Consider the following 12,917-nt stretch of genomic DNA (forward strand, 5'->3'; position numbering starts at 1 on the left):
ACTTTTTTAATGAAGGATATATCTGCTCAAAAGCACAAAGTTGAGGGGCATATTTACCCCTTTTTCCTTATATTTTCATGGGTCCTATTACCCCAAATTATTATAAAATGTCCAATTAAAAAAGGACATGTGTTAAATAGTAAGATTTTTTCTTATTGTTTCGCCTATTACTTGCTTTCAAGAGAGTGAGCATACTATGTATGGCACCTTAGCACCTAAGAGTGAATTTATTACATTTTACAATAATTTAGGAAGGTAATAAGACTAGTAAACATAGAGTGCATCGCTGAGATTTCGGTCATATTTAAACGCTACTCATTTTCCAAATGTTGATCAGAATTGACATGGATATGGATACTCACAGTATTGATTGTACCGCTACTGTCGTGGCTATCGCTGGAGAAACCATCGGAGAATTGTAACAACACATAACTTCCTTTTCCTATTACAACTTGTACTTTTTTTTAATCTTTTTTGACCGATAAAAAAAAAGTTATTTTTTAGGATGAAGCTTTGGAAGGGTGATCAAGTTGATTGAGCAGGAAAATTCTCAAATGGTAGGTATAATTAGAGGCAGGCATTCAGTTGGTTTGATTCGATTTGGTTTTTTGATGTTTTTTTTTTGCGAATATGACAACCAAAACTGAACTAAAACAAATTTGGTTCCATTCGATTTGGTTTTTTGATTTTTTTTGGTAGATATCTTTTGTGATATTTGAAGACGCAGACGATGACTATAAACCTTTTGTGACATTTGCTTACTGTTTTGAGCTAAGCTTGAGTAAAAAACCTGATATTTGCTTACTGCTCTAAAATCGAAACTACAATGACTAGATGACAACGTTGAGCCAAACTCGCCGTGTCACAACCCAAACCAAGGCCCTGACCGTACAGGCATCCCAAATCATAAAGGCCCGAGAGCCCTTTTCTAATAGGCAATCATATACATAATTCATATGCTGAAAGAAAATACGGAAAACATGACAAAACAGAAACATGGTCATTCTTTTAACTTCAACTAAATAATGTGAATATAAGTTCATAAATATTCAAAACACATGAAACTAATATGCGAAACCTCTAACAACATGAAAACAACTTTTGTCTGAAACTAGGACAAGACCCCCAGTCGGACCATGAACTAAAACAAAATGGCAATGTCCATAACAAGGCCTTCCGAAATAAGGGAGGCTCACCAACTACAAACTTCTGAAAAACTGATCTACTGCTTAGAGGGACCCCAGGACTAAGCCTCAGATCTTGAAATATAGGGGGTCAATATAATTGTACTAGTATACAAAGAAATCTAAAATAATGTACTTTTATACAACATAAGTGAGAGAAATTCATAAAATATTTTACATGCGATATATGAAAACAAATGGGCATACTTAAAAGACTTTGAAATGTTTCTTTGAAACCACGACTCACTCTTTATCTTACTTCTGAGCTAGGTGGTATACCCTATAACTCTACAATACCACGGGCTATATGGAATCTGCCCTTAACTCGTCAGCCAAGCCCCCAACCCAAGTTTACCGCAAGGGATAGAGTCTCTATTTCTAATACGCCAAGGGCACAAGGCTAGCGTATAACCCTATCTTGGGACATCATAAACCCATATCGGCAACACACGATTTCCAACAATGAGCCCTTACACTCAAATGTCTTCTTCAGGTAGCCACCTAACTCTCTTTAAGCCCATTTTTAACTCTTTTAGACATGCATTTTTTGAAATCAAAATCTAAAAAAGAAATTTGATTCTATTATGGCGCTCTTCTGCTTGGTATCGTCATATCAAGACTTGCAAGTCACTTATCAAAGCCATACAATATCATGTTATAGTCTTTTCATTCAAACATAATGCTTGGACCACCAAACCATTCAAACCGTACAAAATAATTTGTATATCAAAATACATGAAAACTTATGCAAAGATTTTCTCTTTTAATCCTTAAACATGTGGTGGCCAATTATTTTGTATCAAACCATGCAATTCTTTCAATAATCATCTTTAACATTTACTAACAAGTAAACACCCTCTCTTCAATTCATAACCAATCTCAAATCATTTAACAATAGCCAAATACATTTATATCATGCTTCTAAATGTGGAATTTATCAATCCGTAACATATGAAATCAAGAGGCATCATAAAAAGAGAGGGATTATAAATATTCATGCTCTCAGTTCAACTTTCAAACTCTAAATGCATACATACATATTAATGAACAAAATTAAATTTAAGAGAAGGCCTCAAGACCAAAACATATATCATCAAAAAGGGTTCGCAATGCATACTTGATAATGTAAATTCAAAGCCTTTCATAAACCCATGATTTATTAACTTTAAAAATTACTCAAAACAATTTCAATATGCCCATGAAGTTTAGAAAAGTCCCACGTACCTTAGATTACTTAGTTCGGAGAATGAAACTCTAATCTTGACTCTTTTCTTGATAATCTTGAAGTTAAAAGGCTTGAATTCTTGATTTTGAGAAGAAAAGATGAATTTTGTTTTTGGGAGGTGGTTAGGGTTTTTCTTTGAGAAAAAATTGAATAAAGAGGCAACTAATTCTCTTTTGGGGCTGAAATTTTGAGTTATGGACGGATTTGGGTGAGTGAATATGACCAAAGTGCCCCTAGACCGTTAAGAAGTTGAAACAGCATGTGAAAAAGCTCTGGGTCACGTCAAATATCTCATTAGGAGAGAAACGTATCACGTTGCTTATCGCGTCGAGAGACCGGCGCGCCGTGTCACAATTGCGTTGGCTTACTGACTCTCACAAAAAATGCCATAACTTTTTACTCGGGCATCGAATTAAGGTGAAATTGGTATCATTAAAAAGATAACTCAATTATCTACAATTTGGTAGGTCTTGAGATGCAAAATTCTATGTGTATAAAAAGTTATACACGTTCAAAGTAGACCCTTGTATAATCAAATACAAAGACTCAGCTGAATCAAAGACTCTTTGTTCAACTTCGCTCTAAGTGATTCTTATGAATATTTTTCACCTCGAAAGCACTTCAAACACGAGGATAAATATCATGACACTTATGCACACTTGGAAATCATTTCTATTAGAGCTTACACACTTAGGAACAACGTTTTGATTTCAAGCTCGAAATACGGGGTGTTACACAACGACAAGTCAACGAGAGGGAGATAGTGTGAGAAACTAAGAGCAAAAACTTTGGTCTTTGAGAGAGTGTGAGAGGGAGGCAGAAACTTTGAGACTTTAGAGAGTGTTTGTGAATAGTGATTAGGGTTGGAGTAGTAAACTATATTGAGTATTGGGCCATTAGGATGGGCTTGTTATTGTGGGTTGGGACTTGGGTTGGGTATAATATATGTATTCAATTTAAATATAATGGAAGACTAATGTAAAAAAATCATAAATAGCAAACTTGACTCTTTAACTAAGATAGTCATAGCGACAAGTTGCTGACCTGTCGAAATAGTAACTTGTATTTGTATTTGAGGACATTTTTATGTTATAATACATATACAAATTAGTAAAAACACTTATTTTTGAGTATTAGTTGAGATAAAAAGAAATTTAATCTTTCATCCTGTTAAAAAAATAAACAATAATTTCAATCCCTTTAAATCACTTCTATCAATTAATTGGAGATTCCATTTCCAAATAAAAGTATCAAAACGAAAAATATTAAAAGATTTCATCCTTAAATTTTCTTTGTTTCTCTCTCTTCTATCTCTAGATTCTCTTTCTCTTCCTGTTTTCTTTATTATTATTTTTTTGTAGGGAAAAGGCATCATTTCCACCCCAAACTATACCCAAAAAGTCAAAGTCACACCTAAACTATAGTAGTGACCTATTACACACCTAAACTATAAAAAAGTGAAACTATTTACACCCTGTCAGGATACCACCACTTGTATGTGGTGTAGTGCTTTACATGCGCTGCCATGTCAACACCACGTCAGTAAAAAGTATCACCTTTTTATAGTTAAGGTGTGTAATAAGTCACTTAAATAGTTTAGGTGTGGATTCGACTTTTCGAATATAGTTTGGGGTGGAAACGATGTCTTTTCCCTTAATGTTTTTAGCCGTTTACTTTTGTTATTTAATAGGTTGGACGCGTCTAAAATAAGTGTAACACACGCGCCTTAGAATGGGGTCGCGGGGAGGTAATAATATCACTTTTATATAGTTAAGGTGTGTAATAGGTCACTTATATAATTTGGGTGTGGCTTAGACTTTTCTTGTATAGTATGGGGTGGAAATAATGTCTTTTCCCCTTTTTTTGTATTTTATATTTTCACATCTCTCACCTTTTTCTCATTTATATTTTCTATTTCTCATTTTTTGTATTTTATATTTTCTTATTTTTTTGTATTTTATATTTTATTTTTTTTGTATCAAACCATACACATTATATAAATTATTTATATTTATATTTTAAACTTATCATTTGTAGTTGTATGTAAACACGTATCATTTGTATCTGCATGATTCAAGTTGTATAAACATGTGTCGTTTGATATACATGTATTGTTTGCATAAAATATGTATTTACCAAATACAAAGTACTTTATGTTTTCAAATTGTATCATATAACTGCTTTTATGACATCAAATACATATTCAAAACATAGACCCTTAAACATTGTCATCATTCTTTGAAATACATATACAAATTCATTTATTTATTTTGAAATACCTATAAAATTATAAAATTCGGGCCTTATTCGCATACAAAATAGATAACTACATTTATGACATCAAATACATATACAACACGTAGACCCATTTAAAATATCATTCTTTGAAATACATATACAAATTCATTTATTTGTTATGAAATACATATACAAAAGTAAATTCAGACTTTATTGGCATCATCAAATACATATACAACACCACTAAACAGCCTTCATCTTTCCCCTCCCCTATTTTTTTTATGACCTCCACCACCACAATAATCCATTTCTTTATCATCTTCTTTTTTGAGACCCGCCATTAATGGTGAAGCTTCAAGCTTTGACCAAACAGATCTCATTTTCTTTTTTGGTGAAATCTAACCCACCAACGAGCTTCAACTCCACTAAAAATGCCTCCAACTCCGACGGATAGCAAATCCACAAACTCCGGTGAACAACCATAACAACAACAACCACGAACCAGCAATAACCTCTTTGTCAAATTAGCAGCGATGTCCTTTGATGCCAACTCTGGTGACGTCCATATCTGCTCGGAACATAATTAAAATAAAAAAAAATTAGATGAAATTGAATGAAGAGTGAAAGAAAAATAACAGAATAAATACGAAAATAGAAATTATTTGGTTATGTGTGGAAGTTGAATGTTAAATCATATGAGATAAAATAGGTAAAGTAAGAAAGATGAGAATTAAAAAAGAATAGAAAAAAAAAGGAAAAAAAGAGCATGAAATTTGAATTTTATCAAAGTATTGCTATTTTTGCCATCTAAAATAATTATATTAAAGTGTTGCTATTTAGCTTAATTATGAACTTGAGTTTGTTATACTGTATACTTTTCTCATACTAATATACTGTGTATATAATTTTGATTTTTTGATTTAATCAAATTATTTTATTAAAAAATTGATAACCTAACTGATTAATCAGAATTTTAAATTTTGAAATCGAAATCGATCAAAAAAAATTAAAAAATTAAAAAATTAAAAAATCAAAACAAAAATTAAATTTCGCTTTGATTGTTTAATTTATTGGTTTGAACCTAAATATGTCCAACTCTATGTATATGGTTTGAAACCTCCTGCATGTTTTTTTCATTCTAGCTCACATGTACAGAATTTGTCTAATGGGGTTTATCTCATCTGTGTGATTTGCAGGTTGTTACCCTGGTGTGGGATTTAAGGGGTATATTTGCTTTAAAGCACCAAGTTGAGGGGTATATATTATCTTTTGCCCTAGAAAGTGTCCTTAAGATTTCAGTTATAATTCAAAAGGATAGTTATGCCTTCTTCCATTGTATTTTAATAATCTTAGTATTTGTATATAAATAATCTTTTAAATAACAAAAAGATCACTCAACTAGGAATTATTATGTCTTAAAGTCATTTAAATTTTATTCTGTAACAAAATTACCTATAAAATTACATTTGGCATCATTATTTAGATATCATTATTTAGACGTCTAAATAATAATATTGTGTTTGTAACCTATTTTTTAATAGTAGAATTTTGCAAGGAAATATTTGTTTTCTAAAAAAATTTCTCTAGTGATGAATATATAAAATAAAGAAGCAATAACAACATTTTTGGTCCTTAAATTCTAGGTATATTCTGATTTTGATCTTTATGATATTTAATAAAGTATATTTGACTTTCAATTTATTAAAATATATATGTTTACTCTTGTTCACTGGATGTGTTGTTTTATGTTTAGTATTATTACGAAGGGAAGTCTTGGAGTAATTGGTAAAGTTGTTGTCACGTGACCAGGAAGTCATGAGTTCAAACCTTGGAAAAGCCTCTAGCAGAACTGCAAAGTAAGATTGCGTACGATACACCCTTGTGGTAGAACCCTTTTTCAGACACCGCGCATAGCGATAGCTTTAGTGCATCGGGCTGCTCTTTTTTATGTAAGAACTATATATATAGTATTTGATGTTTTAAACTATATTGCTGTCAAATATGAAATAACAATACATAATTAACATAATGCATGAATAATAAATGAAATGACTAAAAATTATAGTAAATTTATTAATATAATGAAACTAAGATCTGGTCAAGGCATCACCAGTCCTTCATTGCTTCTCTATTGTTCCATCGCAGAAGGAAAAGGACATGAATGATCAATTCCCCATTGAGGATATTAACCACAAAAAGAAGAATATTGTGGTGTTCTAACTATGACAGATCAAACAAGAAGAACTAAATTCGCTAATTATTCATAAGTAAAAAAGAAATTAAAATAGACGTTTCAGCTAATTGAAATTTGAATGTGCTAATTTAAACATCACAAACATCAAAACTAGAAATGTACAAATAATTGAAGGATAAAAGTAATAAAAGTGGAAAAGAATTTAAAAAGGGGATATTAATCCCCCCCACCCCCACCCCCACCCGTTCTTCTCAATGCTCGGGCATCCATCCAATGCATTCTTTTTTATCTTATACCCTAGGTAGGTTTGTAGAGTATAGGCTAGGCAATCGGTATTATCACAATCCGAGTCCAGATCCTAGTCGTGATGGACATTTCAGTCTAATGAAGGCCCAAAAAGGTCCCTTAGCCTATCATCATAAACATAGTCAAAATGAAGTGTGGAATTTGGCCCATAAAGTATGAAGTTCAACTGAAATAACAATGTAAAACTCAAGTCCTGAAAGATGACATAATAATATTTATCGACTTAATATACGAAGCCTCTAACAATACGAATAACATTCTAAGCCAGGATATGGCCTCGGCAATATCATGAACAAAATAGTCAATATCTGAAGAAATGAAACCAAAGGTCATCTGAAAGATGGACAGCTCACCACTCACTACTTGTGGTTCCAAGAGGATCCTAGTATTGCATAGAATCATGAGAGAATGCCTCCAATCCACTACAAAAAAGGAGTCAAATTGTGGGGGTTAATTTTGCGGTTTGCGGGAATTTAAAACCCTCGCAAAATGTAATTGTGGGGTTCCCAAAACCCTGGAATATGAGCCATCACAAATGAGTTGCGGCAGTTTTTTTCGACCCCCATAATTAATCTGCGGGCGTTATTTTGCAGCTGTTACCACCCCCATAATTAATTTGTGGCAGTTATTGACCCCCGTTACTCTAAATTTAATTATTTTTATAATAATTTTTTCTTTAAAAGTTGCAGGGGTTTAAAACCTCCGTAATTTTATTTTTTATTTTTTTAAAAAAATTTAGTAGGTCCATCAATTTTCAATAACTAATTATAGATTCTAATTTTAACTCAAATTTAATTATTTCTTTAGACATAACCTACAATCCTATATTTGTTCAATTCATATATCATTAATACAACATGAGTAATTAAACATTGTAATTGACAAACATATCAAAAATACATTGAACATTAAACTTCAAAATTAAATTTTCAACATTAACATCTTCGAACTCCAAATTTTCAACATTAACTAGTATCTTCAAACTCCAAAATCAAATTTAAACACAAAAACTTCAATATTCTAAGATCCACTCCAACCACACAATTACATCATCATAATTGAATATCCAAGAAAAATGCAACTAAATCAAAGAATGTCATTAGGATCATTATCATCACGTGATCTCCTTGCATTCATGGGCGAAATGGATCCACTAGCCGCATCACTTGGCTACATAAAAATGTAAAATATAAAAATCAATCGATAAACCGCTTTTAATACAAGTAAAGAGGACATTAAGTGAGTCACACTTAGCAATCTGAATAAATATATTATACAAATAATATAATTATTCATAAGGAATTCCAAAACAACATCAAGAAGAATCTGAAGTAAGATCATCTATATCATGTTTATTCTGTTGTAAAGCAACTAACAGAATGATGTTTATCCAAGAAAATTAACTCAAGGCTCTAGTTGCATGCAACTGAGTAAGAAGACGTAAAGCTTAATCCATTCAGTAACATATATTCCACTGTTAGAACATTCAAACTATTTGAATGGATGTCTCAACCCAAAAAGGAGTTACAAATGTGCATGTACGAGCATAAGTAAAGTAGCAGGTGCCTTTCCCTGATAGATAACTTTTAGGTACTTCCAGTGATTTTATAAACAAGGTCCATGAGACTTGTATTCACAATGTTACCCCAAAAAAACATCCATGACACTTAAAGCATAAAACTAGAATTTCTTTGAAGTGAAGTATGAAAAATTGAAAATTACCAACATATATGAATTTAGTAATAAAATTATCTAACTGCAATTAAAACAACTAAATTCCAACATCCAATATACAATTGATGCCGATATTAGCCAAACTCCTCATAGTTTAGATTTAAAGATCCAACCACTTCTGCATTTGGATCATTTTGCGGCTCATTGTTTGAAAAACACATTTATCTAAAACACATGGCATCAATCATGAAACGAAACTCATCGCTTTACTCCTTTTAGTGACAAAACTATGGCTTTTTAAGATTGGGCACTTCAAACTGCATCACATATAATCTAATGGATGGAAATTATTAAAGAAAAAAAACTCTATAGCAGAAAGAGAAATAACTCATAGATAGCACAAGTCTGAAAGGGTCTATCTGCCTAGTTCAGCAAAGGTCAACTCGCTCTTGTACATACAGCTAAATGCAATGCACCGAAGTTGAATATATATTGAAAATCCAAATACTGAACCCAAAATAATAGAAATACAATAACATCCAATCAAGAGTACCATCAATAGAAATATTGCCAACTGAAGGAGATGAAAGAGAAAATAAACCTGATGAAGGCCTTCATGTTGTTATAAATGGACCTGCCTTCACCAACAGCAGCTACAATTGTACTAAAATTATCATCTGCCAAAACCATGTCAGATGCTTCCTTTGCCACCTGGGAGAAAAATCAGTCGTAAGTAACATTACAAAAACTTCAGGGTTTCCATTAGTGAGGATAGAGAACCTAACAGTATCTAAACATGTATCTAAGCACTGGATCCGTTTGAACCCAAACCTATTAAAAACTTTAGGAATTGTGTATTGGAAATGACAAATCAAGTTGTATGAGAATTTGATATAATAAAAGATACTAATGCAGGAAATAGAAGCTAAGTTTTTATTAGTAAGCATATCAACTGACAGTGAAGTAGCCCAAGAATAAGATGAGCATATACGTATATATGTTTATAAATGGACGGTCACTATTTCAATGTATTAATTTTGATGAACAATACCAACGTTCTTCAATGGAATAATGATTAGATAAGAAATGCTAACAATGTAAAAGAATGTGTACTTGATTATATATCAATTAATTAGCTAACTCAAATCCAGCTAGTTTAGCTCATCTATACCATTCTACATCTTGTTGGTGTACAATATATAACACAGAAAGCTTGTAAAGGAGTGCATACAACTTCAGGAGGCTAATAAAATGTTATGATTATACCTATATGATGAACTCTAAGGTTCCCTTTCTTAAAGCTACTGCAGGAACTAATATCATGGGACATCAACACCAACATTTTAAATTGAAGTAGTATAACAAGGAAAACCAGGTACCCCCGAAAACCATAGCACGGTTATTTTATCTGTCAAACTGGCATAGCTTGACAACTCGGGAAGCTGGGACGCACAGCAGATATATATATTGCCAGAAACAATAAGTGTTCAGTAGTTTGATGATCAAACTATTATTTTACCGTGACAACAACAACAATGAGTTTGTTACCTAGCACACCACTGACCAATTTTACAGTGCTCCTACCAATTACCACAGCAACAACAACCACCAATAGTCAAACAAGTGGCGAGTCAAAGGAAAAGCATATTTGTATATGAGTACTTCAATTTGTTCTATTTAATTTCCTTTTGAAGAATTTTCTATCTAAACTCCAATAGTCAAACAAGATATCTCATTAATACCTCATCATTAGGAAACTAAAAGCTGCAACCAACAACAATGATTACCTGGTGAAATAACAGAACTAATTTACTTGTATGCCGAGTATAAATGCTTCACAAAGGGCATTCTCTTTATAAACCATTCCCCTATCTAGAAAACTGTTGAACCCAGCCACGATGAAGCAAAAATGCCGACAAAGAATATGAAGGTTATTGATGTGACAAATCCAAGGCCTGTAAGTACAAGGAAGCACTTAATTTACACTGAAGTACATGCTGAAAAGTCCTTATATTTTAGTGCAAAAACATCAATATTTTTCTGTACCTGGTGACTCCTCCCCTCTTTCCTGTATAGATGTTCATTTTCTACACTTATAGCATGCTCAATTAATTCACATTGAAATATCACTTGCTAGATATCTAATCACCCATAACTTTTGTCTATTCTCCTAAGTCATTTTCTCATCACCTTGCACAAAAAAAATCATCTATTCTCCTTCTTTGTGAGGTAGAAAGGTAATTTTCTTTAGACCCTCGATTGAAAGAAAGAGCTTAACGAGCATCAAGAAAATATAAGGAAAACGAATCACTCGAATTCTATATGTTAAAAACCAATAACCATTTAAAATTGTTCATAAGAAGCCACCATTTAGATAAAATATGCAAAGTACAGAAGTTACATAACCATTCTGGTCAAGCGTCTCTACAGTAGCTCATAAACTAGTAACCAAAATAAGCTGAAAACTACCATGTTCAAGTAAGAAAATCATTCTGTACGGATACTAGTCAAGAATTTGGAACTCATAGATGATGAATGATAACTAGAAGAAAATTTGACTTCTGCCATCTCGTATGTTTAGTAGTGCTGCAGCTCACATCTGCCGAGATAGGATGACATAACCAAAAGTAGTAACCAAAATTAGTTCCCATACATTACTATACAGCAAATCAAATCACTAAGACTATTTTGATGACAAGTACACTAACACTTAAAAGAACCATCTCATCGACACTTACCAAAAAATCCACCAGATTGAACACGAAAACATTCCAAAGGTTATGTTCACCAACACAACATCGTTACAACAATAACAACATACCCACGTAATTTTACAAGTACAGTCTAGGACGGGAAGTGTAGTACGTAGGTAGAGCTTACCCTGCCTCAGGGAGGTAGAGAGGCTGTTTAAACCCCATTAGTCACTATAAAAACTTTATATTTAACGCTCAAGTTTCTCTATGTGATGAGGCAAGCAATAGACGCACTTTATTATGAGACATGCAAGATGTAATACATAAACACCCAATCAGGCAAATATTACTTTCACAATCACCTGAATATTCCATAATTCTCACAAATTCCACTAGTTACAAAATGAAATAATCCTCAAATCCCAAAATGAAGACAATCAACTTCTAAGAAAACCCCCACCCCCCACCATTAACAGAGCTTCTCATATTTCACTATCTTTAACACACTCGCCCACATGGAAATATACAAAGAAAGAATACTACACAAAAATGAAGTGAGTAGAGAAAACCATGAACAGATCTAGCTAATTCTAAAATGTGCATACATAATAAAACCATTAATTTTTTTTGACACAAGTGTTCCTTTCAGGACTAAGAAATATCAAGATATGATATGCAAGAAAGATATGTTCCCTCAATGCAACTACAATTTCATAAGATGAAATTACTTCATCAGAAGCTAGATTTCTTAAAATTCCCCAATTTTTATGAACATTCAATTTCCCCTATAGATTTTCCCGACTTCTGCAACCCCAACCCAACCCCTTCAAATATGACACCGAGTTTTCCGATTTCTGCAACCAATTTGCAATTCCCCAATTTTTATGAAGAACATTAAATATGATTATCCATTAACTGCCATAATTATGGAAATGTACAAAGTTTTGTAGCAAAAAAATAATAAATACTTTTTTAGTTGATTTTCCCACTCATGGTTTCAGGCAAATGGGTCGAGTGAGAGGGAAATGGAAGTCGACTGAGAAAGAAAGGAGGTCGAGTGAGAGGGTCGACTGAGAGGTTCAATTTGAGAGATGCCAAAACATTTGGTAAAGTGAAGAGCTGCAAAAACATTTGGAAAAGTGATTGAAAGGGAAAACTATTAGTAAAATAAAAAAAAAAAAAAAAGGGAAATAAAAGGTTTAGCTCTATTTTTTTAATTATTATAGTGGGTGTTTAAAGCCCCCGCAAATTTATATTTTTTTTCTTGAGTATATGTGTTATTTTAGCGGGGTTTAAAACCCCCCACAATTAATAGCAGGGGTCGAAAACCCATGCAACTTTACAAATTTCAGCGACAGTTTTTTAACCCTCGTATTTTATATAATTTTACGGAGGTTAAGATA

At 32.5% G+C, this 12,917-nt stretch overlaps 1 long non-coding RNA gene across 2 annotated transcripts; it reads right to left on the reverse strand.

The window, feature by feature from the left end:
- Positions 1–8,025: 8,025 nt before the first annotated feature.
- LOC107870443 lies at positions 8,026–12,701 on the reverse strand. Of its 2 annotated transcripts, XR_001674150.2 has the most exons (4): positions 10,868–12,701; positions 10,609–10,776; positions 9,423–9,532; positions 8,028–8,317 (listed from the first exon to the last, which is right to left on the reverse strand). It is a non-coding gene; the product is annotated as an uncharacterized LOC107870443 (long non-coding RNA). The 2 variants fall into 2 exon arrangements; XR_001674149.2 differs by having other exon boundaries at positions 8,026–8,317; positions 10,609–12,686.
- Between the last annotated feature and the right edge of the window lie 216 nt (positions 12,702–12,917).

This window comes from Capsicum annuum, chromosome 5, assembly GCF_002878395.1.
Source record: "Capsicum annuum cultivar UCD-10X-F1 chromosome 5, UCD10Xv1.1, whole genome shotgun sequence".
Taxonomy (NCBI): domain Eukaryota; kingdom Viridiplantae; phylum Streptophyta; class Magnoliopsida; order Solanales; family Solanaceae; genus Capsicum; species Capsicum annuum.